General features: G+C 48.2%; 1 protein-coding gene across 40 annotated transcripts in view; it reads right to left on the bottom strand.

The window, feature by feature from the left end:
• The window catches only part of EPB41 (erythrocyte membrane protein band 4.1), a 97,269-nt gene that overhangs the window by 58,947 nt on the left and 12,576 nt on the right, over positions 1-25,746 (bottom strand). For 23 of the 40 annotated variants that reach the window (XM_069803330.1, XM_069803304.1, XM_069803308.1 and 20 more), the window contains exon 1: positions 18,529-18,655. The exons of 3 other annotated variants lie outside the window; for them this stretch is intronic. The gene's annotated coding sequence lies outside the window, so the exon portion shown is untranslated. Of the gene's footprint in view, positions 1-18,524; positions 18,656-25,746 lie in introns of those variants that run through there. 14 more of the 40 variants (XM_069803332.1, XM_069803336.1, XM_069803334.1 and 11 more) reach the window with 2 other exon arrangements.

The following is a 25,746-nucleotide window of genomic DNA, read 5'->3' as shown; positions in this document are numbered from 1 at the left end:
GTTTACTCACACTGTGCCTCATTTACACTCAAGGTTTAACATAACAGGGCTCATTTTCCTTCCTTACAGTTTTTCAAGCACAGGGCTAAAGCGCTTTTTGCTTTTGTTGTTTTCCCTTTGGCTGTTTCCAAACCAAAGCTATAATTAGAACCCAAGAGGGACCTGCACACTCCTTTGATAAAGAGCTGCCTGCTAGATAAATACCACCCGTGCACACACACACGCAGGCACCTGCCAAGTACGTACCGCCGCAGCACGGAGAACCAGAAGGATGTTTGATGCTAAAAGCTCTTAACCGGCTTCACTGCCTGCTGCTGCTCTGCAGCGGGTGGCAACGGCTCCGGTTCACACACACGAGCCGTTCTTCTGCTGTGTGCTGGGGACGTCGCACTTAACTGCTTTATTTGTAGTTACACGGCTGCAATACAATTTGCATTCATCCAAGTGCCTCAAATACATCTGCCACTCCCTGGTACAACGCCCAAAATTCATTTAAAATAACCTATCACGCTAGTTATTTTTACATTATTAGCTGCACCAAAATGCACAACATTTAAACTATCTAAGGGAACCACTTACAAGAAGGGTTGGCATGGCCCGAATCATGCTAGGCTTGCCCTCTGCCAAGCCCAGGTAAAAGCTAGCTGAAAGCATCCCCAACCTGGGCTTTAAGCTGGGCTTATTACTTCAAGATTGCCACTGCCTATGAAGGATATTTAAACAAGTTAGCAGCTACACTACCCTAAGTGGATTTCAAGACCTCTTCTCCTGTAAATCAGCTATTGCTTCTCCTCCTCCCGACACCAACACTCCAAAAATATTCAGTGCAAAGGAGACTCATTCTCCCTGGCAAGAGTCTACAGTGAGGGATACCCCCGGGACACACTGTCTAAACCAGGGCTACAAGGGTCTGCCCAGAGGCAGCAGCAATGCAGTTTTTTTGCCATTTTAATGAGCTGGTACCAGCCGCCAGGCTGAGTTTATTTACATGGTTTGCTCTAGCGTGCTCACTGCAACCATTGAGCAACATGCAGTGAAGGTGGGGGCTGCAAGGGGACACCTACCTTTGAAGTAATTATCAGCAAGCCCTGAACATTGCACTTTCAAAGTTTAATGACCCCCACCTAGGAGTGCTGGAAGGCACTGGCCAGCTGTAAGTTATCCTACTAAATTCCTTAATTCTTGGTTTCCTCAACAGGATGGCCAAGCCCCAGTCACTTACACCTGTAGAGCAACACAGGGGAAGGAGAAGCCGGAGACCTCGTCAGCATCCACCAGCCCAGAACGAGCCAGCCCCACCATGGCCACGGCCGCTGGCTCTGGAGACACAACTGCAACGACTGGACGGGGTCACAACTGGGACAACTGCAAAAAGCTTTGACAAGCCCAGGAGGAATGAGTCAGCTAGCAGGGAGGTTTGTAAAGCCCAGTTTCACTGGGTGGGTACATACCACTGCAGGTATCATACTCAAACAGCCTGCATTGCTTCCGAGCAAAGGGAAGGCTTTGCTTCAGGAAGCTGCCACCCTTCAGTATTTTCCCTTTTCTGAAGTCTCCTCCCAGGCTCCTTCCAGGGCTCAGCATCACACGCAGCAACACCAGGACAGGGACCAAGGAGAAATCTGTTCCCACCACAAACCTCCAGCTTGTATACTCCCAGTACCACAGAAAGAACCCAACCTTTAACCGCTGGAAAACTCACATGACCTTGCAGCTTCACTTTAGAAACCACTAAGAGCTAATTAAACTCCCCCAACCAAACCAGAAGAGCCTGTAGAAGCACAAGCCCCCTCCAAGCAAGCTGGCTGCAGCTCCCCAAGGCACATAGCAATGGGGAATGCAAACTGGGATGCAGACCCCAGCCAGATGCTGACCTTGCCTCAAGACTAGGAACAGCAAAGCATCTTCTGTTGGCACTGTGCACAGAAGGGAGGTGGGGAGACACCTGCTCCAGAAAGCCCCCCTCCCCTTTTTTTTTTTTTTTTAAATAGTGCAGGTGATGAGTTAATTCAAACTCTGTGCACCGTTCCAAGAAAAGCATCCCATGGGCATGATCCCACTGCACATCTCTGGGCTCCTGCCTGGGCCCAAGGATAGCAGGCAAACACCCAGCGCCATTTAAAGCCTAGGTGCAACCATGCTCTCAAGCAGACCTGGCCCACAGGTAATCAACAGGCAGGCCTGCAAACCAGTCATTCAGATGTTTTCTCAAATACCCGCATCCAAGAGTCAGATGCTGTTTGTAAAGCCTCAGGGTATTTGATTGGGACAAACTCAAGTGCCACCAGGGCCTCAGAAGGACGTTGCCCCAACGAATGGAGGAGCATCACACATGCATTTTATGTCCCAGGCACGCGCTTGGGACACTTAACACAACCTCCACAAGGATGGCTTTCTTCCCACCTTTCCTGCTCATGATGCTCAGTGACCCCAAAGTCACCCTTCCTGCTAGGTGGCTTCACAAGCTGGAGGGCAAAGGAGAAGATGGTTCCTGGAAAATCACAGCAGGCATTGCAACACCTCCCGCAAGGAGGGTGTTCCCCCAGGAGCCCTTCAGGGATCCTGAGTCCACACGGCATGCGACACCCGCCTGGAGTCAAATAAGCAATGGGAGATCATAGTGTCAGGATTAGTGAGACATCCTCGTTGGTAGTCCCCACCCCATGACAAAGTAGTTCTCCTCTTAGCAAGGCTAGGGAGAAGCCCACATTGAGCACAGTTTCCTAATAGTTCCATTGCACAACATTCACTGTCCCAAATTTGGCACGATACTGCCCGTTTCATGCATGCAAAAGCACCTCACAGATGCCTGAAGGATGCCCTGTGTCCAGCACCTCATACACAAATCTCGCTTCTGCTTCTATGCAACAAGATCCCACACCACCATCCCAACAGCCAAGAGCTGGTGACAGGTCCAGAGACGGTGGGGAGACACCGGGACACCAACCCACCATGGGGTGACATGACTGTGACCTTCCCGAGGCTGCATCCCAGCACAGCTGGCAGGGGATGAAAATCCTCCCATCCCCACCAGGAACAGAAACCAAATGGGAGGGAGTGCAAAGCAGCAATTAAATTTCTTCTGCTCTCAGCAGTCAATTACGCACAAATTACAGAGCAGCTCAGTCCTGTCACCCTCCCCAGAGCTGCTCCTTTCCGTACCCGATGTGGCTGCAGCAGAACCACCCTACCCAAGACTTGGCCTCCCAGCCATTTCCACCAGTCAGTCTGTTTGTTTTTTCCACCCAGCAGTGAAATCAGGCAGCTTTAGTTTTTAATCCCCTTAATTAGGGGTGTGCAGCAGTCTTCATTCCTTAATTACATCTATTGACACATCTGATGCAACACATTTACAAACAACCATTTTCACTGGAGATGGCTTTGAATTAAAATTGCCATCTTTCCCACACTGGCTGTGCTGTGTCACCAATGGGGAGAAGACACAACCAGGCTTTCCAGATGCTTTAACAAGACACACTCGCGCGTAGCTTGGAAATGCGATTTTCATTAAATAAGCACCTGTTTCTTTGGCAGGATTTAAGAACAAGGTGACTACAGCGCTGAGAAACCGCTGGCAGTCTGCTTGAAGCAGCAGAGTGGGAGCGCAGCTATTAAAAGTTTGCAGCAAAAAAGTTACCATTTCAGGCAATACTCTCAATATTGACCCATGGGATAGAGGGACAATATTTCAATGCCTAATCCAGTTATTTTGGTATATCACCTTTCGGTGTAACTCGGCTAAAGGCAGACAACGGCGCATTTCATTTCAGTTGCTCAGCTGCCAGGAATCCCTTTGATCCTCTGGGAGAGCAAATACCCAGCGAGCACTTTATTACCACCACTTCTGCTGCCGAACCAAAATAATTACGCTGACACCTTCTGCCTGCCCACGGAGCCATTATTGCATTATTCCACGGGGTGTCTGTGTTCACTCTTGCTTTGAATTACTACACCGGACTCCCATCCTAATGCACTAATAGCTCACTAGGACGCAGCAGCTGAGCTCCAGCATGCAGCCTGTCCTATCAGCGATAGGAAATAGTAAGCAGAATATTAAATATCGTCTTGGGGGGAAGGGAGAGCACTGATTTAAAAAATGGGAAGGAAGATAACATGGCATTGCAAGTTTTTTTCCACTACTGGAGACCCAGGTGAGCATCCTCACTGGTCCCCGCAGCACCCTCCACTCAGCTCCCTGCATCAACCCTCCTGCTCACCATCACTGCAATCATTTGCATGGAGGAAGTGTGCACAAATGTTGCTTTCTTCAAACTACAGAAAGAAAAAGGAAGCTGAGTTCACCCTCAATACCTGCAGGGAGGGGGTCAGAAACACACTTTGCGCCCACATCACAGGGGCTGTTTGCTTCTATTTTCAGTTGCTGCCTTCCTTTCTGCACTCGATGGGTTGGTATGGGAAGGGGTTTTTGTAGGTTTTGATTTCACTGAACAAACACTAGCACTGCCATGTTTGAACAGTTCTCAAGAGGTATTTTTTACTTCTTCAACTCCCACCTTTGCCATCCAGCACCCTAAGAGGACAGTATGAGTGCCGAGTCTCATACTGGTGCTCCTGGACAGCCCTTGTATTTCTGAGTAACACACCACAGCACCTTCCTCTCCAGCCACGCTTAATTCTGCTGATCCAAACATCACTCCACCCAGGAGTCCGTACGCTGCTCGATAGACACGATGCACTAGAAGGATTTCTCCCACCCTCCTGTCCGGGTGCCTTAGACCTGCTCGCCCCACCACCCCCCCATCGATGCCCTCCTACCTTCTCCCCGCTCCCGGGGGCTGCCCGGGTCCCCCCTTCCCCAGCCTACTCACACCATTCCCCCCACAGCCCTTTCTACCTTCTCCCCTTCATTCTGCATTAAACACCACACCGGGAGAAGCTTAACGTCCCCGAAGGCATTAAAGAGAGCCTGGGTGTAAACACAGGCGGGCAGACCACAGGCGTGCACGCTGGGGAAACCAGGGCATCGCTTTGAAGTTGTAAACCAGCTTTCTCCACTCCCACTGGTGCCGATACACACCACTAGTGCCGATACACACCGCTGTGGCACAGTCAGCACGGTGCCGGCCACTGCCCATCTGAGAAGAGAAGAGCAAACAGCTCACTACTTCTTAAACATTGCAATTCAAAAAAAATTTAAAAAAATAGGAGCCCTGCAAGACAAAATATTTCCTTTAGTAAGGATAAAGCGTATGCAGAAAAGAGAAAGGAGCTGGTTTAAATATCTCCCTGTTAAATCGTAGCTGAGGCTAGCGCTGCTTTCTGGATAAGCTACTGGTCTTGTGTACACAATTTAGCATCCCATTGATACTTATTTTACAAGTTAGGTCTCAGAATAATCCTTACTCTATTCAAAGTGTGCGCATATGTGTGCGTACGCACACACACCCAACAATACAAAGGCGGTATGAATAACTGCATGTTTTTTTGGAGAAGCTTTGCTTATTTTTCCCTTTTTTATATTTAAATCCCAGTTGTGCAATTGCCTCATGCACAGCTGAAGCCTCATTGAGCCCAACACTGCTTCATCCAGCTGAAAGCTCTGCAGACTCATGGGGACTCAGTGTGGCTCAGGTATTTATCAAGTACCAAAACCACCAGAAAATTAAGAATAAACCTTATTATCCTCAGTATTTTGGACTCAAAACCTACTGGCCTTGTCCAGCACCCAGTACTGAAGACTGAATGGAGAGCCCCAGCTAAAATTATGCTGCAAAAGGGCTGCGAGTGCCACAGTCGCAATACCAGACAAGTGAGCTACTCTTTTCACTGTGCTGCTGACAGCAGGAGCCACACAACAATATTGCTGAAATCCACATTCATGCAGCACAAGGGAATAAAATGCCACACAAATCCTCTTTTCTGCAAGCTCTGTTGATATCATTGTTCGGGCTAAAACTGCCGTGAGAAGACCCTTCAAATGAGGCCAGGGCGAAAGAGTGGAGGGAGCAAAAAGCATCAGTGAGCTCACCCAGGCTCCCCGGCCAGGCAGCTCATGCCAAACCAGCTCTTTACTCCTCCAATAAATACATTCTTAAAACACCTCCTTTGTACTTCCTTCAGGTTCTCTTTATACATACACAAGTTGAAGGTAAATGGTTTCCTGTTCCTCTGTAAGATGAAAATAATGAACATGCAAATGAGGTTTGACCGGGGTTCAGCTCGCTCTGAGACACCTCCTCACCGGTGTAAGCTGTTAGCAGCGCATTACGGAAAATGAGAGTAGAGAAAAGCCACACTGGCTCCAGAAAGCAGGTTGTTTTTTGCAGCCCTCGCAGTGGCAAGAAGTGTGGTTTAAGAGTAAAAAGCAAAGCAGGAACAGAAAAAAAATGTAATGAGCTGGTCTCCCATTTAGGATGTTGGTGCACATACACACAGCAGCCTGAGCTCGTTCCAGCTCCCCAAACTAAACAAGTTGCAAAAACTGTTTTGAAGTGAATTACAACTCCACAACGCGAACATTTCATTGTCTTACTCCTAAGCGAGGGAGATGCTTAAAAAAAATCTGCCTTACCGGGTGGTGTCCTGTCTTCAGCACCCAGGGAAAGAGGAGAGGAGCCTGCCCCTGCTCTGCGTCTGCATGTTTTGGTTTTGCTGGGTTTGCTTTGAAGCACGCCTGCATTCAGCACGGACCTCGCTCGCGGATGCTCGCAGCACGCGTCATTGCCATGTGGATTTGCCGTTTCCCAGGCGTTTCACCAGCTGACATTACGATTGCAGGCCTGATTGTTTTATTTAACCATGCTCCTGCTCTTAAGCTACCATCCAATTACTGCTCTCAATTACTCGGCGCTCAAGAGCCAACATTAATTACAGAGTTCCCTGCGCACGAGGTTGCTGCTGGCTGCGCTGCGTGGAGCTGAAGGCACTGCTTCAAACCCACCAGCATCCAGGACCAGCCTCTCCTCTAGGAAAAGAAACAGAGATTCCCTGTCTCGGTGGCGGACTAAAAGCCCTGAGCATGAAGAGCAGGTTTGGTGAAACAGTGGATGAGCAGAAGGTCATCATAGCCTCAATGCCCAGATCTCAGCAGCCTCTGCCAGCCCCTCCGAGCCCCGTGCATCCACACCACTAAACATCTGTTTTCATCTTTGGGATTCAACAAAACACACCATTAGTTCAGGACTGGGTAGGTTAACCTGGAAATCTTCAGGATGTGGGGCACACATCACCATCAGCAGCCAGCGCCGTATAAATTCATGCAAGTTGCAAGTGCCTTTGGCAAACCATTCCAAAAAAGGAGGATGGAGACACCCAAATTCCCCAGACTATGGGAGAAATGCCTGAAAACCATCTCCCTCCAAGCACAGGTCACTTTAAACCACGGACTGAGCCTGTTCAGGTATTAACACCGGACCTGGGAGGTAAGACCTGAAACAACTCCCTGTTGTACAGCCCAGGGACAAGGGTGCACAGCATGAGCCTTAGGAAATGGCACAGAACGACCCTTTGCCACTTGTGAAGCCTTCACAAACACACTGGCATCTGCAGACAGCAGCGCAAGAAGTTGTTTTGCAACTCACATTGCTCAGATTTAATAATCACCCCGGTGTGAGGCATCCTTCTGTCAGGTTTTGAGAAAGATCCCATAAACTTTGGTCTCTTTTTTTCCTTTCTACAAATAGATATCTATTGCACAAAGGACTGACACAGTGCCACTTGTGTGAAACAGCTATACACCAGAAGAAAACATTGCTTCACCACAATTCTCTACTCATTTTTTAATTGAATATTAGGGGTTTTTTTTCAAAACGTGTGTTTCTCTTTGCATGGTGAAGTGCACTTTCAAAGTGTTTCACAAACAGCACTGCAAAACTCATTCTTGACAAGAGCAGGGAAGGTCAGTGCTAGACTTCTTCCACATAGAAGAGGAAAAATAAAAAGGTAAATAGCTCTTCTCTGTGCTTCATTTTTGCTCCCAGCCCTTGCCTACCTTCCCAAGCACAAGTTTTTTGAGAAAAACCCATCTCGTTGCAGGTTTGCTCAGCAGCACGGCTTGAAGACCCTGCCGGACCACGAGCAGGGAATCTGGTGGTGGCATGAACTGCTCACATCAGGTCTGTGCCTGCATGGGGACATGAGGAACGTGGACAACTCACACACATCTGGGACTGCTTCGGTCAAGTACTTTGGGGCAGTAGAATGTGCCTTTCTAATCCACAATATATTTAATATTAAGAGCGGCAATTAAATCAATTAGTGGTCACCCAGTGAGCTGCTAGTTTACAAAAGGAGTTCATTTTAAGCAGCAAAAACAACTTCCAGCGTGGTTTAAAATAGGAAGATGCTACACAAACATAAACATGCTTGTGCCATTAGGAATTAGTCAATGGCTGTGTAGGCTTTTACTGCAGGTGGCACATACCAAACACTCTTGTTTAATAAAAGAAATGGGTGGATCTCAGATTTCGAACGAAACACATCCCCATTTACAGCGATTCAACCAAAAAGACAGTCCTCCTACTAAAATGCAAGTGCCATATCCATTTTTCCTTGCAGTAAATGCAGATCACATATACAATCACTGCTCCTATAAAGCCATAAGGGGCTGTACCGGATACCACACTGGCTCATCACTTGCGCGACAAACTATCAACTTAAAAATCAAGTATCTGCACAGCTCCAAGATGAATTTTTTCCAATTTACATTTTTTAAAAATTATAATTCACTGCTTGGAGCAGCAAAGACAGATTTTTCTTTAAAAAGAGAGCAACAAATTTCAAGCATTATTTCCCAAAGCACCATTAAAAGAGCTCACAGCTGTCAATACCAAGAGGTCTAGATCTTTTTGTGTCTTGGGAGTTAACCCTTAATTTTAAGCTTGTGCAAAGCCCAGGGATCTCCCAGGTTGTTTTCAAGAAACTTGTCCCGTCCTGAGCTCTAGTGAGTCATTCCCAAATATCACTCACTCACAACATCTGAACTGGCTGCACCCATGAAACACTGAAACACCTTGTGACTAGGCAAAAACACAGTAAATGGGTGGGAAAGCAATGCAAAGAGATTAACTCAGAAAAGCAGATGAAAGCTGCATGTTCCCCAGTTGCCATTTCCTCCAGAGAGGAAGAACAGAGCGACTGCTGGGCTTGGCTTATGTAGGGATGTTGAGACGATGCTCAACTTCGCACAGTGCAGTCAGCTACATTTCTGCACTGTCTTAATAAATTGCTCCACTGGAAAAGCTCTGATGATGTTTTCCAACTGAAGGGACAGAGAGGCTTGTGCTTTTCTCCACTTGTTTTTTGTTTTAAAGAAATGCCTCAAAACATTTTCTGAGGGAGTGTTTCTGCTGAAGTGGATCAGGGTATTCAACAGAGGGGAAAAAATAAGCAGACCCTTGGAGTACACAGGAACAACTCACCCACAAACCTCGTACTTCAGAGATGCACGGCTGCAACTTCAGTGTATGTCCTCTCCACCCCCAGCTAGATTATGATAAAGTTTATTAGGTGTTTTTAGTAAAAAAACCAAATGTTCTTCACCTACCTTAAGATATTTTTCTAGTAGTAAAGCTGAAGTGTTACAAAAGTTACAATTAATCAAACTTTAGTTTCAGTATAACTAATCACTTTGTGATCACTTTGGTTTTTTGTGAGAGTCAGAAGTTTCAGAAGGTTAAACTGTTTCCAAAACAAGCACAATCAACAGTTTTTCAGTTGATTTTATAGTTAATACATCAAAGGGGCACAGTTCTTTGTTTCCTTACAATTCTGTTTTCAATTTAAAAGACCCAGGCAGGAGGTGGTATGCTGCACAGCAAAACCAGGGCTGAGGGGTTTTTGCATCTGTTCCCACCACATGAGCAATTTACAATTGTTTGCGACGAAAAATCATGAGAAATAGTTAATGGGCAACCACTTCAACCAGCAGCATTAGCCCAGCAAACAAAGCTAACCCCGTAATCAGGCTTGCACCTCGGCATGCCGCTGATTAGCACTGTGCAAACCTTACGACCTACTGAACTTGGGCGTGATTGATCTCTGGGCACAGGCTGCCCGCAGGTCTCCCTACGCTGGCTCTGCTGCTCGCTTCACCTGTGTTTGCAATGAATCTAATCGCTGGCAGAGATGCAGCTGAGCATCTACCTCAAAAAAAGGAGAAAAAGTTCAAGTCCCCTGTATTTGCATCACTAGATCACCTGTCTTTTCTGCGATTAGCAGTGCATGGATCAAACCCAGCCTGAACAACCCCACCAGTGTAATAATTGGGCAATACTCATGCTAGAGAGTCCGGTTCAGTTATAGGAAGAAAGCAAGCTACAAGAAAAGCATCACAGTGAAATACCAAATTTCACTGTAATTGCAAGCCTCCTTGCTTTGCTGAAGTCATCTCTCATGTTCATTATCTAGTCCCATTCCTGCCTCTGGAGGCACGCAGGCACGTAACACTAACAGATTCAGTTTCCCCGAGCTCTCCCTCTCTATTCCTCATGTGGTGGGAACTCTTTTTTTAATAAACTACATCTTTACGAAAGGAATATTGCCATTTGTCACCATCAGGTCAGATGAAGAGACTCAACCATCATTTTTAAATAAGCCAAGAGCAACAGCTGCAAAAGACGAAGCCCACGCTCCTGCTGGTTTCTCCACCAGCATCCAAGATGCCGTTCGGCTGCACGTTTGCAGGTGGGGATCGAGTGTACCTGAATGCAACCAAGACAAGGACTATCTTCTGCATCAGTGCCCCAAAACTGAGGGGATGGGAGACACCAGCTACTCAAAGCATCTCACTTCAGAAGCAAAATAAAATAGGAAAAAAACTTGCTCCAGCTTGCAAGTAGGGGGAAAAAGGTCATTCTTTGAGACAAACACACTCGGGCACTGCTAGTCCCTTGGGTTCTTGTTACCGTTTCTAGCGAGGGGGTGAAGCATCCCAAACCATGATGCAGAGAGGGGCAGGGACCCAAGCCCTGTACCGGGACAGGCACAACGGCTGCTCTGACCTCATCAGCCAAGTCCAGCTTTTTTCCACCATTTCCTGGGGGAGGGAAAGGAAGCGCAGAGACAGGCAGGAGCAAACAAACCAGATACTGCCGCCTGTAAACAAAGGAAGTGTTTTTTGAAGACAGCATCTAGGTAGACAGGAGGGAAATAACAGAAGCAGCAGTTACAGCAACAACAACAACAAAAAACTCAACAAGAAGTCTAAAGAAACTATTTCCTCTAACGAAGCACGCTGGAAATGGTACCAGACGCTGCTGAAGTCAGAGGAATTCAGCACGTGGCCATTTCCCTGTGCTATCGGCAGCACACCCTTCCCATGTTGATGCAATCACCCCCGTTGCTCCTCCTGGCTTCACCGCAGGTATATCCCCCTTCTCCAGGGTCCATCTTGTGCCCGTCCTCTACAATATAAAATTATTTTTCAGAAACTCCTGTAGAATAAAGTCAGCCGATCTGTGTAATCAGCTCAGCAAACCTGTGCATCTGCAAGAGCTCTTTTCCATCACATTTAAACACCCCAGGAGGCCTGGCTGCACATGAAAATCAATGGAAAAACAACATATATTTAGCCTGCATTTTTCCCTCCCAAATCAGTTTCTCGTCCTAGTTGTTCCCCCTCTCCAAGAAAGCATGGGGGTCCTTAAACTGTTTTGACTAGAGCTACATACAACAAACAGCTGAAAAAAGTCATTTTCTCTGCAGCCAGACTCCTCCCCAAGCCCCAAACATTTCTGACTTGTACCTAGATGAAAGTTACTCCAGCAGCTGCACCAGGCAGCCCACACTTCGATTTTATAGTATTGCTATCTGACGTGCTTATTCACCAAGTTTCACTAGCTTCTCACCACATATACTCACTTTCAAGTTAGCAGCTGGAGATAAAAAACCAGCAATACTGGCATGGACTGCCGGCACCAACCTCGGGAGAGATGAAGAGACACAGGGGCAGTGCTGGTACTGCCCAGGAGGGATGGATGGAGTGACATCCTTGGGAGGGTACATCCCCGGGAGAGATGGAGGGACACTGGGGCACTGCCAGTACTAACCCCACCTGGTTTCTCACTGCTCAAATTTTAATACTTGCTACTGAGGACCCTAAAAATGCTGTTTTATTGTGTGGGATGTGACCCTTTCCTCCTGCAAGAAGCCTGGGAACACATCCTCTGCCTCTGCCAGGGCGTGTTTACATTGTAGTTAGCCTTTTTACCATCTCTATACACTTACACACACTCGCAAAAGACAAACGGAGATGTTGGTTAGGCAGCATTTCTTTTGACTTTGCACAAAGAACAACTCCCCACATAACTTTAAACACACAATTTCCATCTTGCATGTCAATCGCTGCCAAGCCAACAGCTGTAAAACAGGCACCTAAGACAGAAAACTTTGGCTTAATGCTGGATTTTAAGACTTTTCAGACAAAAATGAACAGCTGTATTTTCATTTATATGAAGAACAGGAGGGCTCCCTTGGCTGGGGAGGATTACAGCTCACCCCTGCCCTTCTTCCCCATCCACCCAAGGAACTGCATCCCCGTTGGGTCCCACCAGCTCATGTCTCTAACGACTGATGTGCGCGTTAAGATGACGCTGCTAGGGTATGCGTGTTTGCAAGCAGGACTAGAAAACTACATGCACGCAGAATCCAGTATTTAAAAGACAGACTAGCAGGTTTTGTTTGGGGATTCAAGGGGGGTTTTTTTGTCAGACTGCAAAATGCCACCCTGAGCTGCCTCTGCCTGCACCTCTTAAAATTTGCGCCTTTCTGTAAAGCCTCAGGGCATCCTGCTTTCCTCTGGCCTTCACGTTATGAGGAAAAAATATGGATATTTGGTTGTAGGGCCCTCTTATCATTTGTTTCAGGAACTGGAAGGCACCAAGCAAGGCAGGGCTGCAGGAGGAAAAACATTTCCTAGCTATGGCAGCTGAAGCTGGACCTGAAAGATCTTTACCCTTCCATGAACCAGCTCCTGCCCAATGATGAACGACTCTTAAAACTCCCCAGGAATGGCCACCAGCTGCATGTTTCTCATTTTCCGAGTGCCTGGCTTGAGGCACTGCGGGCAGCTCACAGAGGCAGAAACTGGGGCTTGAATTAAAATATTCCACCACGCTCCGCGTCCAACAGATAAAACCAAACCACCCTTCAATGCTTATACCATTACCTGTCCCAAAGCATCCAGCTCCATCTCACAAGTGAATTGCAAAGACCAGCTTATGCCTTTAATTCATTTGCACACAGGCATCGCAGATGAACCCGGGCAGGAATTATTAATCCTGTCTTTAGAGCAGAGTTTGAATAGCGGGAAATAAATACAGCCCAGGGCCCTGTACACAATGGAATGGGACTGCACCCACTTAGCAGGCGGCTTTCTCTTATATTTAGCGATATGCAAGCCCTGTGGGGGAAAAGCCCACATGCAATCATGCACTGAGACCACGCTGGTCGGCGCTCACACGGAAAAGCAGAGGAGATGCTGCGGGACCAGCAGCCGCACACGCCATCTTCTACCTCCAAGTGTTTGACTCTGCAATTCTACTATAAAGCCGCGTGAGCGGCTTAGTTATTTATTTAACTAAAAGCTTTTAATTATCTCTCACACACACACGCATTATGTGGGGCGGGGAAGGGGGGGGGAATAATCAGCCTACAACCGGTGACCCGTGGGTTCAAAGGAATTGGGTTTTTCATAGAAACAGCTAACTAGCCCAAATCTTCTCCTGCTGCTTCCAAACCACGCTTCATCTGCAGGGCTCCATCCACGGTGTATTTTGCTGCGGCTACAACTCAGGCTGACCTGATCCTTCTAAGAAGGACCTCGGTCTGAGCAGAGTGAAGGCTCTTCCCCAGGTCCGGGCTGCAAGTTTCCTCAGGCAGCCACAGAGGACATTATTTCATGGTATGAACCTGCCAGAAAGTCCGACTGACATCCCATGGCACTCACCCTCGCCAACAGATGGAATGGACCGTTCTCCAAAAATACACGCGTGGGAGGGAAGCACACAATGCGATGGCCGTGGCCACACTATCAGCCAGCCATGGAGCTCTCCCACCACCAGAAACACACCGCAACACTACACGGAGCTGCTCTTCTTCCTACATCTTCCAAGCTCTGCGTCAAGATCAGGGAGATACAAAATACTCGGTCCCCTCCAAAAGCACCAGAGTTCAAGTGCTGTGCGACTTAATAAATTATAAACCACTGCTGTAGACGTTTGCTCTGAGCACAGGAGCTAAAGCAAGTTGGCATGGGAATTTGTTTAAAAAGCCCGTATCAGACATGCAGTGGGGTCTGCAGAAGCATGCCCTAGAAGAGTATGATTGCTTGAAACATACATCCCAAGCCCACACAATTTTCCTCTCTGTGGAACTGCTTCATTTAAAAAAAAAAAAAAAAAAAAAAAAAAAAAGAGAGATTTAGTCCATCTACGCAAACAAATTAAAAGTATTTGCTGCTTTTAATACATAATGTTAGCAGCATTACACAAGCAAAAATTCACATAAACAGAAAACAAGCGTAAACAACCGACTGAACGTAAAGAAACTAATAATATTAATCTGGATTAAGTACAAGCCATGAACGTTCCTACCTAATCCATCCGATGGACAAAGATAAATCCCTGCTATGCCGCATCCTACAGTTCTTTGCAACTTAAGGAACCAGAGTACCGATGAAAACAGCATAGCAGATGAGAAGTATAAGGTGAAATCTTTATGTATAGCTGCCTGCTTAATCTACAAAAGATTACAGCAAAAACCAAGTACCAAGAAAGCAGAACAATCATTGCAAAAGATCACCAAGCCGAGTGCAATTTCCACTCGAGATGCAAAGCTTCGCGTTGAGCTTCCCCAGAGAGATGCATGACAGCAAAAAAACACAGCTCTGAGTCTGAACAATCTGAATATCTGCCATTTCTTAACACTCCAGAAAAGTTGCATGGGGGTGAACCGCAGTTAGGAAGAAGCCAGTAGATCTGCAGCAGAGTTTAAAAGCACAAAATAAGGTTTATAATAGGAAATGATTTGCATCCACAGGGCTGCTGCAGGCCCCTCAAAGACTACCTTATTAAAACAACACCTCTGATTCATCACTGCTCATTACCGTGAACATAAAAGCAGCTTCAGCAAGCAGAGCAAGTCCAGGCTAACCCAGTGCAGCACACAACTACAGCCCAGCTCAAGCTCCCCATCTGCAGAGCTGTGCACACCTCCACCCGCAGCAGGGTGGGAAGCACCCGCTCTGCCTCCCACTCCGGTCGGGTTTCTCTATCGCAGGCGATCCCCTGACCCCAACAACTGGAGAGAGCCCAGAGCTCTCACCACCCACGATGGATGCAGCATCTCTGAGCAGTACCAATGTCTCAGGCTCTTTCCAAGAAATAGATGGTATGTGGCAATAAGAGGCTGAAGAAGAATCCGCTCTGCAGCAGAATGGGTACCATCATGGTCCCCCCAAAGGAAGAGGCTCTCATCAAACACCCCTCATTAGAGAACACAAGGAAAGGTGTTTGATGAGAAACTCCTGACTAGATGCTATGGACACGCAGCCAACACCTCCACTGAACTGCCCCGAGGATGAAGAGCCAGAGGTTTACTCGCTGACCCCAAAAATCCAAGATTCCTTTGAGATGCTAAGTAACTCCTGGTGAAAACCTAGCACAGAGTCACTGCCTTCCATCAGCAACACTTCTGTACATACAATTTTATTTCAGCATGTTACATGCCACACTCCCAACATCATCATCCACCCATCAACATATCAAAGCACACGGAGCATCCAAACAACCCGTGGCTGGAAGCCTGCAAGCTACCCCTGCACAGCAACACTTTGATCGCTAATGAATGAATTTGTAAACGTGGTTGCTTGCTAGAGAAGCCACGTACCTACCAGCCTACCTCCCATCAATTCAAATATTTGCTCAACAAGCAGTAAATGGGGCATCAGAATAGATGTGTTTTACCGCTTTCCAAAAATCAAATGCTGTCAAGTGAAAATATTGCGTCCGCTCATGCAGAGCACACGGGCAGTTGGCAGCGCATTACCGGAGACAGAAGCTGTAGATTTGAAGTATCATTGTCTAAAGCATTTTTAGGCTTTGGGAACATACGGTGTGTTGAAACAGGCTGAGAAGAGTCCTTCCTCCCCTCGTCCAAGCCAGGAGTGCCCGAGAGAGAGAGATTGCTGCCTTCCCATCAAATGCTTTGCTTCTGATAAAAATTTGTTTTAAATTGCAATCGTGAGATCAGATGAAAACACAGGTAATTCCCGTTCTTCCAATCTAAACTGATACAGGAAATAATTAATGCATTTACGTTAGGGAAAAAAAATCATCATTATCTCCATTTCGTAAGGTTCTAATTGAGTTTTAAATGTAAGGAGCACTATGTTTATCCTGATATTTACCTTCTGCAGCAGATTATGTTTGTCCATGGGAATCCTAGAAAATCCTCACCTTCTTTATTAAGGCCATGTCAGCAGAGATACACAAAGGACCCCACTGCCTCGTAAATCACACCCAATGCTCAAAATTGTCACAGAAACATAACTGAAGATGCCAGACGTTGGCACCATGATGTAAAAAAATAAACATCAAGTGCATTAGCAGCATTGACACCTGACACACACCGCAAGCAGGACATCCCCAATAACAGCCACCACAACATTGCAGGAAAACCTTCAATGAATTAAAAATACAGTTGTGCCAGCCAACCAAAAAAACTGCTATTGCATCTCCACAAAGCAACCTTTCAAGCGAAGGGAGCAGCTCCTGGGGCAGCGACACACGAGTCAGCTAATTGTGGAAGGAACTGCACTCCACAACATCGCCACAGAGATGAACGGCGATAGCAGCCAGGTCAGAGCCCCTCCACGTCTCCCATCAATATACGGCCATATTCTCCTCCCACCAAGACCTTACAGGGATTGTTTTTACATTCAGTAACTCAATTGTGAAATAAGAATCAATTAATTAGAAGGACCATCCCTCCGGATCTACCTAACTTAGGCAAACAAAACCTAGCATGTTTGGAAAGCCTTAAAATCCTAAATATAAAGAGCAAGGTAAGGCAAAAATTGATTTTGTGCTGTTGCTCAGAAATAAGATTTTACTTTGCTTCTCTGTAGTTTTACCAGTATCTTAACTAAATTATAAGACGGAGAATTGAATTATAACTGAACTACAATTTCTAGCACAACACCTGCCCCAGAATTTGGACAGTCTCTAAGAAATTTTCTCTTTACAGCTGGACATGCAATTCTTAAATAAACACTTACGCACCCACAGCTGGGAGGGCTGCCAGCCCCTGCCCAAAACCAGCCCCCCCAAACCACATACAGCCCCCTCGGTGCACAAAGGAAGAACAAGATCCTTTTCCCCAAGAAACACTTAAGCGACTGCACTCGGGACGCTTGCAGACTCGGCACTCACAGATGCGGTCAAGGTGCGATTTTAACTCATTCCGGGCCCTTTGGAGTCATTTTTGTTGTAAACGTTGCCTTGCTAGAGGTAAAAAATAAAAACACGCCTTGGCGGAAAATCCTTTTAGCTGAAGAGCATTGCTTCCCAGCAGGCGAAGGTGTTTTCATGAGCTGAAATTCAGAGGGAAGCGGGATGCACAGCCTGGAAAGAGCCTTTGCCCGGCCAGCGCCAGACCACGGCGCCCACGTTCATCCCCACGGGTGGGCGAGCGGGGCCCCGACAGTTTGCAGAGCTCGGAGCTCTTCCCCGCCATGTCTCCTTCCTCCTCCTCATCTTCCTGCACAATGGACTCCGGGCAGAGCTGGGGACCCCGGCTCGGCCACCGGCAGCCCCGGGCACCCCCTGCCCCAGCAAGGGGGTGACAGCGGGTGCCAGCTCCCCTGCGTTGTGTCCCCCCATCCCGCTATCCTCTCCCCCTCCCCAGTTTCTCGCCTCCTGCAGAACCCGTCTCTGGCTGAGCCTCAGCCTTTCGGCTTGCAGCTCTCCATGACACACGCACCCCCACGGAGAGCTCGCACACCGCGCTGTGCACACACGGATACGCTGCGTGCACACACACACACACCGTGCACACGCAGACACACCGTGCACATACACACACACACGCTGTGCACGCGTGCAGAGACCACAGCGGGGACACCCCACGCACCCCAGATACACCGCACACACACACAGACAGTGCCGATGCAGGCACTGTGCAGACCACGCGTGCACACTCACACCCCACGCACGCGTATCCTTTACGCGCACAGAAGCACGGTGCACACAAGCCACGCACGCACGCACGCTCACCGTGCGGACACAGACGCACCTTGCACACGCGAACACGCGCAGCGTGTGCACGCAGAGATACCCCATGCACGCACACGCGCACCGTGCGGAGACCCCGCGCACACGCACACACACGTACACATACACGCCCCGACGGCACCGAGATCGCGGGCACGCACCGATACGCCGTTTGCACACACGCCGCGCGCCCCGCGAAAAAACCCATGCGCGCACAGATAGCGCCGCGCGCGCGCGCACACACACACACGCGCCGCGCGCGCGCGCGCACACACACACACTCGCCGCGCGCACTTACCCGCCCGCCGAGGGCGCGCGCCCGCGGCCGCCCCCGCCGCCGGGCCCCGCCGATCCCCGCCGGTGCGGCACCTCGGGGGTCGCTCCGCTCCGCGCCGAGCCCAGCCCAGCCCAGCCCGCTCCGGTGAGTGCCGCTGCTGCCGCCGCCGCCGCCGCCCGCCCCGCGGCTCTGCACCCTCCCCCCCCTCCACCTTCTCCAGCCCCGCCCCCACCCACAACACTGTAGTAAGTTCCCATTGGCCGAGAGCAGGGAGGCGGGGAGCGAGCGCCGCCTCGCTATTGGCTGAGGGAAAACCGCGGCTGGCGGGGAGGGTGGGGGGAGCGGGAGCGCGCGCCCCCTCAGAGCTTCCCCCCCCTCCCCCCCGCCCTCCCCTGCGCGCCGTTTCCCTCCCTCAGGGCCGGGGCTCGGCGCCCGCGGGCGGCCCTGAGGGACCGCGGCCCTGCCCCGCCTCGGCCGCCTCCCTCAGCCCGGCGGAAAAACACCCCCCGCGCCCCGGGAGGGGGAGGCTGAACTGACAGGATTACCGGCAGCCCCCCCTCGCCCGCCGCCGGCCCGGCGCTCAGCCGATACCGGGGGTGGGGGGGTGGAGGGAAAGGGCCGCGGTCATTTGGCATCGCCCGGAACCGGTACGAAAGGGGCAGGAGGGGCCCTGCCTGCCGGTAACGCCGAGCGGCAGCGGGCGGCTCTCCCCTCCCTCCGTGACCTAGATTTTTAAATACAGTTCGCTGTCTCCCAGAGAAAGTTGTGGCCCATCTCAGCAGGGAGAACCGGGGGGGGAGGGGGCGCCTTGTGGCGTTTTCTTTATTTTTTTTAAACACAAGGCCATTAGGAACCGAACAGGTACTGGGCTCAGTGGAGGGAGTGCCGGGCCGATAAAGCCACAATTGAGATGGCGAGTGCTTCGTCCACAAGAAAAGCCCACAGCCGTGCTGGTAAACGTGCAAAAACAGGAGCACCGGTCCAACCGCGCAGAGGGGACTGACCCGCGCGCCGCTCTGAAACTGTGCACATAACAGCACCGTGAAGCCTTTCCTCACCTACAGCCAAATTATAAGAAGTTATTTTTGTCAGCTAGAGCTGTCCAGCTCTCCCTGCTACACACACCAGAGCAAAACGTTCCCCAGCTTCTTGTCAGCACTTCATGGGGCTTCAGCAAAGGTTGCTGCCAGTACGCCAGCCTGACCAGCTTGGGGGGGGGACCAAATCCCTCTCAAATATTTACACAACCCCAAAAGACACAGGGCACTGGGGCATCTCCATTTGCCTCCCAAAGAGAATTAAGCTATCAGGCACATTATTCTGCTTGCATTAAGAGCAACCATCCTACCTCTTCATCGGCAGATAATACCCTGGGCTGACACGCGCCCTGGCTGGGCTCATGCCGAAGCCCTCACTAGTACCAACCTAGCAAGGAACACTCACACACTAGGGACACTTGTGCTAAATAGGAGCCAAACAAACCCAATTTTCTAGAAAAATTAACATGCTTCTCACAGCTATTTACCCCTTCTCCTCTATATGTCTACGACACTTGGCTCTGCCAAAATACGCAGAACGGGGCAGCTCCCCTCTTGTCTCGGCGTTGAGATTGCTAGCAAAAAAGCCCTTAATGGGAGGGAAGAGAGGTATTTTTGCCTTAAATCTGGACTATCTGGTGGTTTCCCTGGACTCAGATGAGCACGTTCCATTCAAAGACACAGGCTGGGAAAGGTCTGGCGGCTGCAAGTCGCTGCTTCTACACCAGGGACAGGCAGTTCCCCTGAAATATGCCCTGAAGCTCCGACTTCACTCCCCAAGGCATTAAATTAAGACATTTTAATAGCTCAGGCTGTGAATGGAGGAGGCTCAGCTGTTTGGTGCTGGCCCACCACAATAACTGCTGCCTTTGCTACTGCTCACCCACGATGGGCTGAAAACAGACTGTGTCAGAAGAGAAATGCAAGTCCAAAGGACTTAAGGAGAAAACCACCGAGCAAAGAAGCCACAGGTTTTGGATGCAAGGGATTGGCAACAGCTTCTTGCAATTAAGAAAAACAAGCAAACAAAACCACACTGCTTCATCATAACATGCACACACGCTGACCGACGGCAGATTGCAGATTACATGGCGAAGAGACCAGGGCAACGAAAACTTCACATCAAAACGGTGATTTAACACCACACAGCACGTCATCCACCATGCTCAGATCACCAGATGATCCCCAACTCCATCTGCCAGCATCTGAGTACAGCGAGCAGCAGCTCCTGTATTTTGAGCCATTATTTCCCAGGTGAAGCATTTATCCACAGGGAGCACTAGTGCAAGCTGCCATACATGCTGTGCACAAGGGCAAAGGACGCTGTTACCTCTTCAGACTCCAAACAAACAGCCGAGAGTTCGAATGGCAGGAGAAACTTAAGAGCAATAGTCATCAGACATGAAACGAGGCACATGGTCTGTGCCATGAGAGTGCCTTGAAAATGTTCTGGGGCAGGGCGATTTGAACCTAAGCCAAAGCAATCCTGTTGTAGGGAGCAGAAAAAAGGAAAAAAGAAAAAAAAAAACAAAAAACAAAACCAACACTCTTCTGCATATGGAAATACCACCATCAACACCACACTTCTGCTGTAAATTGCTGGCTTAGCTTCTAACCTTTTCCTTCCTACACGGCCCCAAACTGACCTCTGAAATCCCATAGGAAGTAATGGAAATTTCTTAAATTCTTCACTATAAGAACAGTTTGCCCCATGCCAAGCCCAGATTGCAAATATTTAAAGAACTCTCCTAGTTATAGCTGGTTTAAGTCGCTTTATAGAAGTCAATTAGAGACTGAGAATTATTTTAATAAGTCGGGATTTCTTGGTATTCAACTGCTGGATATAGGAATAAGGAGAGGAATTATATTCATTTTAGGCATGTGTTTGTGGTCTCTAAGGCAGAAGCTGTTCCTTGCAAGCTGAAAGGCCACTCGGTGAGCGCTCAGATCCTGGTGGACTCAGGCAGTGCAAATCAACTGGGTCACAACAGAGAACGATGCCAAACCCTACCCTCTGCCTGTTCAATGTTCATGCAGCTAGCAAGCGGCTCAGAAGTACACACTCTAGCATCTTAAGAGCATCTAGACAGTAGATTAAATCCAGCTCAAGTAAGTTCTTCATAAAAAAAAATCCTTTGTAAGGTGATCCAGTGCTCTGCAGGCCCCTGCAGGATGCACTACTGGTAGGATTAGTTGTAAAGCAGGGCTCCCAATTTACAACAGTGCTGGTGAACACTGTGCCTAGAGCATTACTGGCACAAGAATAAACTGCACAGAGCTCTCCTCACCCCAAGGAGCTTCTCTACATGAGGAATTCCCAATCTAAACAAAGGAATTGTACATCACACTGGTATCAGTGCTCCCTCCCCCAAAACAAGCAGGATTTAAGGTGAAGAGAAATACTGAGGATTACACCAAGTTCTAGGAAAACAAAGAAATTAAGCTGGTCAACTGAACCATTTATCCACTACTGCTCCAAGTAAGCTCATTGTGTCTATATTACACATACGTATGTGTACATACAATAGGCATACTCAGTTTACGTGCCACGTTCACACACTTTGCTAGCAAGTGAGAGTCTCCAAAGCAGCAGCAGCCATTTCACAAGAGCAAACAAGGTGGGAGGAGAGCAGGTGGCTCAGTTTTGCCAGCTACTGGCCCTCTGCCCTTGGCTCCTCTTCCGAGATTTACTGTCACCATCAGCAGTGCTGATTTGGCTAAGAGCAGAAGGCCAGGATGAGGTGTAAAGGAAATCTCCCTTCCACTTCACAAGATTCCTTTTACTGTAAAACAGTGATCTAGAACAAAAATATTTCAGGTAAATGATTTACCTAGAAGGAAGGGGTGCTTCAGCTAACACTGCATTTCTCCCTTGCTCACCCCTCGATTTAGCACACAAAGTGGCAGGCACAGCAGAATTCACTGCCAGAAAAAGCCTCTAACAGGCTGAATTGCAAACTCAAGAAATTTTCACAAAGAACTAGAACACGCTGCACCGCTTTGCTACAACATGTGTGTGCGTGGTGAAGGCAAACTGGAACATCCACACTCACCTGGCTCTGTATCAAGTATTTAACCAAAGATTAAATCTAGTCCAGCCCATCACAGCACTCTCCAAAACCAACAATCGATTCATTGTTGAGCCAGTTATTAAAGGGCCAAGCAGCACCCTCCATAGTTAAAGAGACTAAGTGATTTTGCTATTGTAACCCCACTTGGCATCATGGCAGTTAGCCTCCAGTTTTGCTAAATCCAAGCTGCTTCTCCTATCCTTTTCTGTGTGGTTTCCTACTGGAGAGTATTCCTTTGTTGGTTGTTTTAACAGCAGGAGTTGCACCCTTTGAAGGCCATTGTTGCCAAACTAAAACCGCACGTTCTTTCTTGTGGGCAGAAGAATCCAGTTTTCCAGCCACTACATCTTTTTAGTACAAGGCTGGCTTATGCAGATGCCTTTTAGGAAGATGGGGAAGGCAGAAGGGACAGCTGGGCAACTAAGCCTGTACACCTAGGAATTTCATCTCACCCAGAATCTGGTTAATTTATGCAAAAAGCTCCCATCATGGGTTTCATCAGTTTGCATGAAGTTGATGTTCAGTCGAGACGGTGTCTTGCAGCACAGCAGACTAGTTCCAAGAAGAAAGAGGAATAAAATAGAGGAAGAGGAGCATCAGCTCTCTCCAGGCTGTGTGCCAGTACAGGGAAGAACAGCTCCCTGGAAAGCCAGCTTTGTTCCAAGGCTTAGAGATGATGCGTAAAGCACATTTCTGCCAGGATGCACCGTTTAAAGATTAGAGGAGGTCAGCTTCAGCTTGCAGGATCCAGTTTTCATATAGTGAATGTTTCTACATTGAGAGAGAAATACTCTTCCCCTTAAGTATGGGTAGGAAGTATTAAACACATGAGTGGCTGCACTTAAAGGATCTAGAAAGTGCTTAAGAAAACCTAGAGAATAGATTACAGGCGATGCTGTGAATACAAGTAGTGCAGGCTCAGGAAAAGGCAGAATCAGTGTGGCATGAGCCTGAGCTCCAGAAACAGCCTGAGAAATGGAATGAACCATGGAAAGAGCCATCACAAGAGAGACAGCTGGCCCAACGGCATGCTGACCTCCATCAAGTGGCAAGCTCTCCCTTATTTCAAGCATTTACCAGTTTTTCATTCCCTACCAGTCTTAGTGAAAAGAAGACACAACTAAAAACAGAGGAGCATGCTCACAGAGAGCGCTCAACTCCCTGCCCCTTGTAATAAATTCCAGGAGACACTGCTGGAAACCTCTTCTGTTTGGGCAGCAGGAGGAAGTTCAAGCCCTTGCGCCAGCCTCCTAAACCAAACACAAACAGCCAGCTTGGCCAGAGACACAGCTGCCACTTCAGCGGGGGACAAGTTCAGCTATGCAGCCTTTGTTGAAATAAACCCAAAAATAACAGTTAGTGCCACCTAGGGACCAGTGCTAAGGCAGAGAAGCAGAAGAGCCATACCCCAAACAAAGGATGTCACTGGCAGGTTTACTCCTTGCATGGATGAGAAGTCAAACTGCAGCGAGAAGCAGCTCTGGTCTATTTAAATAACACCAGGTAGGTGTTTTTTGAACTGCAGCTTCTCCCCAGAAAGGCACTGGTTAGGTGAAGCTTTCACAAGGGGCTGCTCAAGCACAGATTTGACTCCATACTGTTACGCTCTCAATTTAGGCAAAGAGCAACCCTTGGCTTCAAACTACTCAAGAGCTCTTTGGTTCAGGGAAGGAAAGTTTCAAGATCAGTGTTTATTTAGGACCGATAGGTACCCAGCAGTAAGTTAGAGCCAGGTACTTGGTTGAGAGCCCTCTAGTCTATACTAACACATCACTTGTAATCCAAAGGCTGGTCAGCAAATTCACCCAAGCTCTGACCCCAGCACTAGACAACTGACAGCCGTTCATTATCGCAGGCTAGACCTGCACATCAGTGAGGGACACCTGGCAAGACCTAACATTTATCTAATTGAGACTTTATCTATGGAGAGCAAATACAACTTCTAAACAGAGCATGGGCTACCTAATTTCTTCCAGAAGTAAGAGTTGAAGCTCTGCACCACCTCATTCAGTGCTGTTTCTCCTACCTGCTATCTCCTTGGACCTTGCAGGGTTTGTCTTAAGCTACTAACTGGATCAGACTCATCACCCCGAGTCCTTTCTACAGATGATCCCACAACCTAATACATCACAGCCAAAGGCTGCTGAGAGGGGCATTTCTGCAGGTGTGCAATGATTAATTGGTGCACATTTCCATATCACAAATTTTAAAAAAAGACTTCTGAGCTTGGTTGAAATGCAGTATATTAACCTTTGAAACTGGCAGTCATGGATACCAGCTTCAAAAACAGTACTATCAATAGGACAAAATCCCAGAGGATAGCATCACATTGCTGCCAGTTTTTCTGGAGCTTTACAAAATAAGGCATTTTGAGGCTTCAATTAAGGTCGTATCTTTCCGTGCTCGTTTTATAAAGAAAACCCGAAGTGGTTCAGATTTATAGGCAGAATCCAAGTACTGGGGGAGGGGAGAGGGGGGGAAATAAGAAGTTGTAGAGGAAAGCTGTGGGTATGGATGGAGAGACAGGGAGGAGAGAGCAGGAAGCATGCTTCATCTGAACTGTTGCCACTGTCACAGTTAATTGCCAAGAGCCATCCTCCCTGAAAAAGGTTTCTTACTGAAATAAATAATAACAGTTCAGCACATTCTGCAGGTCCACAGAGGCTGGAAGTTAACATGGTGTGCACGGTAAATCTTTTGAGCAAGAGATGCAGCAACAGCTTTGAGATGCACACTAGCCGGATCTTACCCCTGCATTCACTGCAGACTGCATCAGAAAGAAGCTAATAATCATTAAGCTGCCATCTTTTATTTCTAATTATTTGTCTCCACAGCAGGGTTCCTCCAACCATCAAGCACAAGGGAAGCAAGTCTCAAAGGAGTAACTGTTTTGAAGAGGGCTTGCAGCTGCCACTGCATGAATGGCTCTCCAAGAACAGTAGCAACTGCTACAAACTGCCGACAGAGCTAGGAGGAAAGCATCTCTGTTTAGCCTGTTTTTCAATGTTGGTTTTTAGGTCAACTAAAACAGCTTTTCTTATGCAACAAGAGATGCAGAAAGCTCACTTGCTTTTGAGTTTTTGCTTTCATTTAATTAGATGGTAATTCAGAAGGCAGCACTGCTATTTTAA

This window comes from Haliaeetus albicilla, chromosome 16, assembly GCF_947461875.1.
Source record: "Haliaeetus albicilla chromosome 16, bHalAlb1.1, whole genome shotgun sequence".
In the NCBI taxonomy this organism is placed as follows: domain Eukaryota; kingdom Metazoa; phylum Chordata; class Aves; order Accipitriformes; family Accipitridae; genus Haliaeetus; species Haliaeetus albicilla.
The sequence above is the reverse complement of the archived record's forward strand: the minus strand, read 5'-3'. Positions and strand labels throughout refer to the sequence as shown.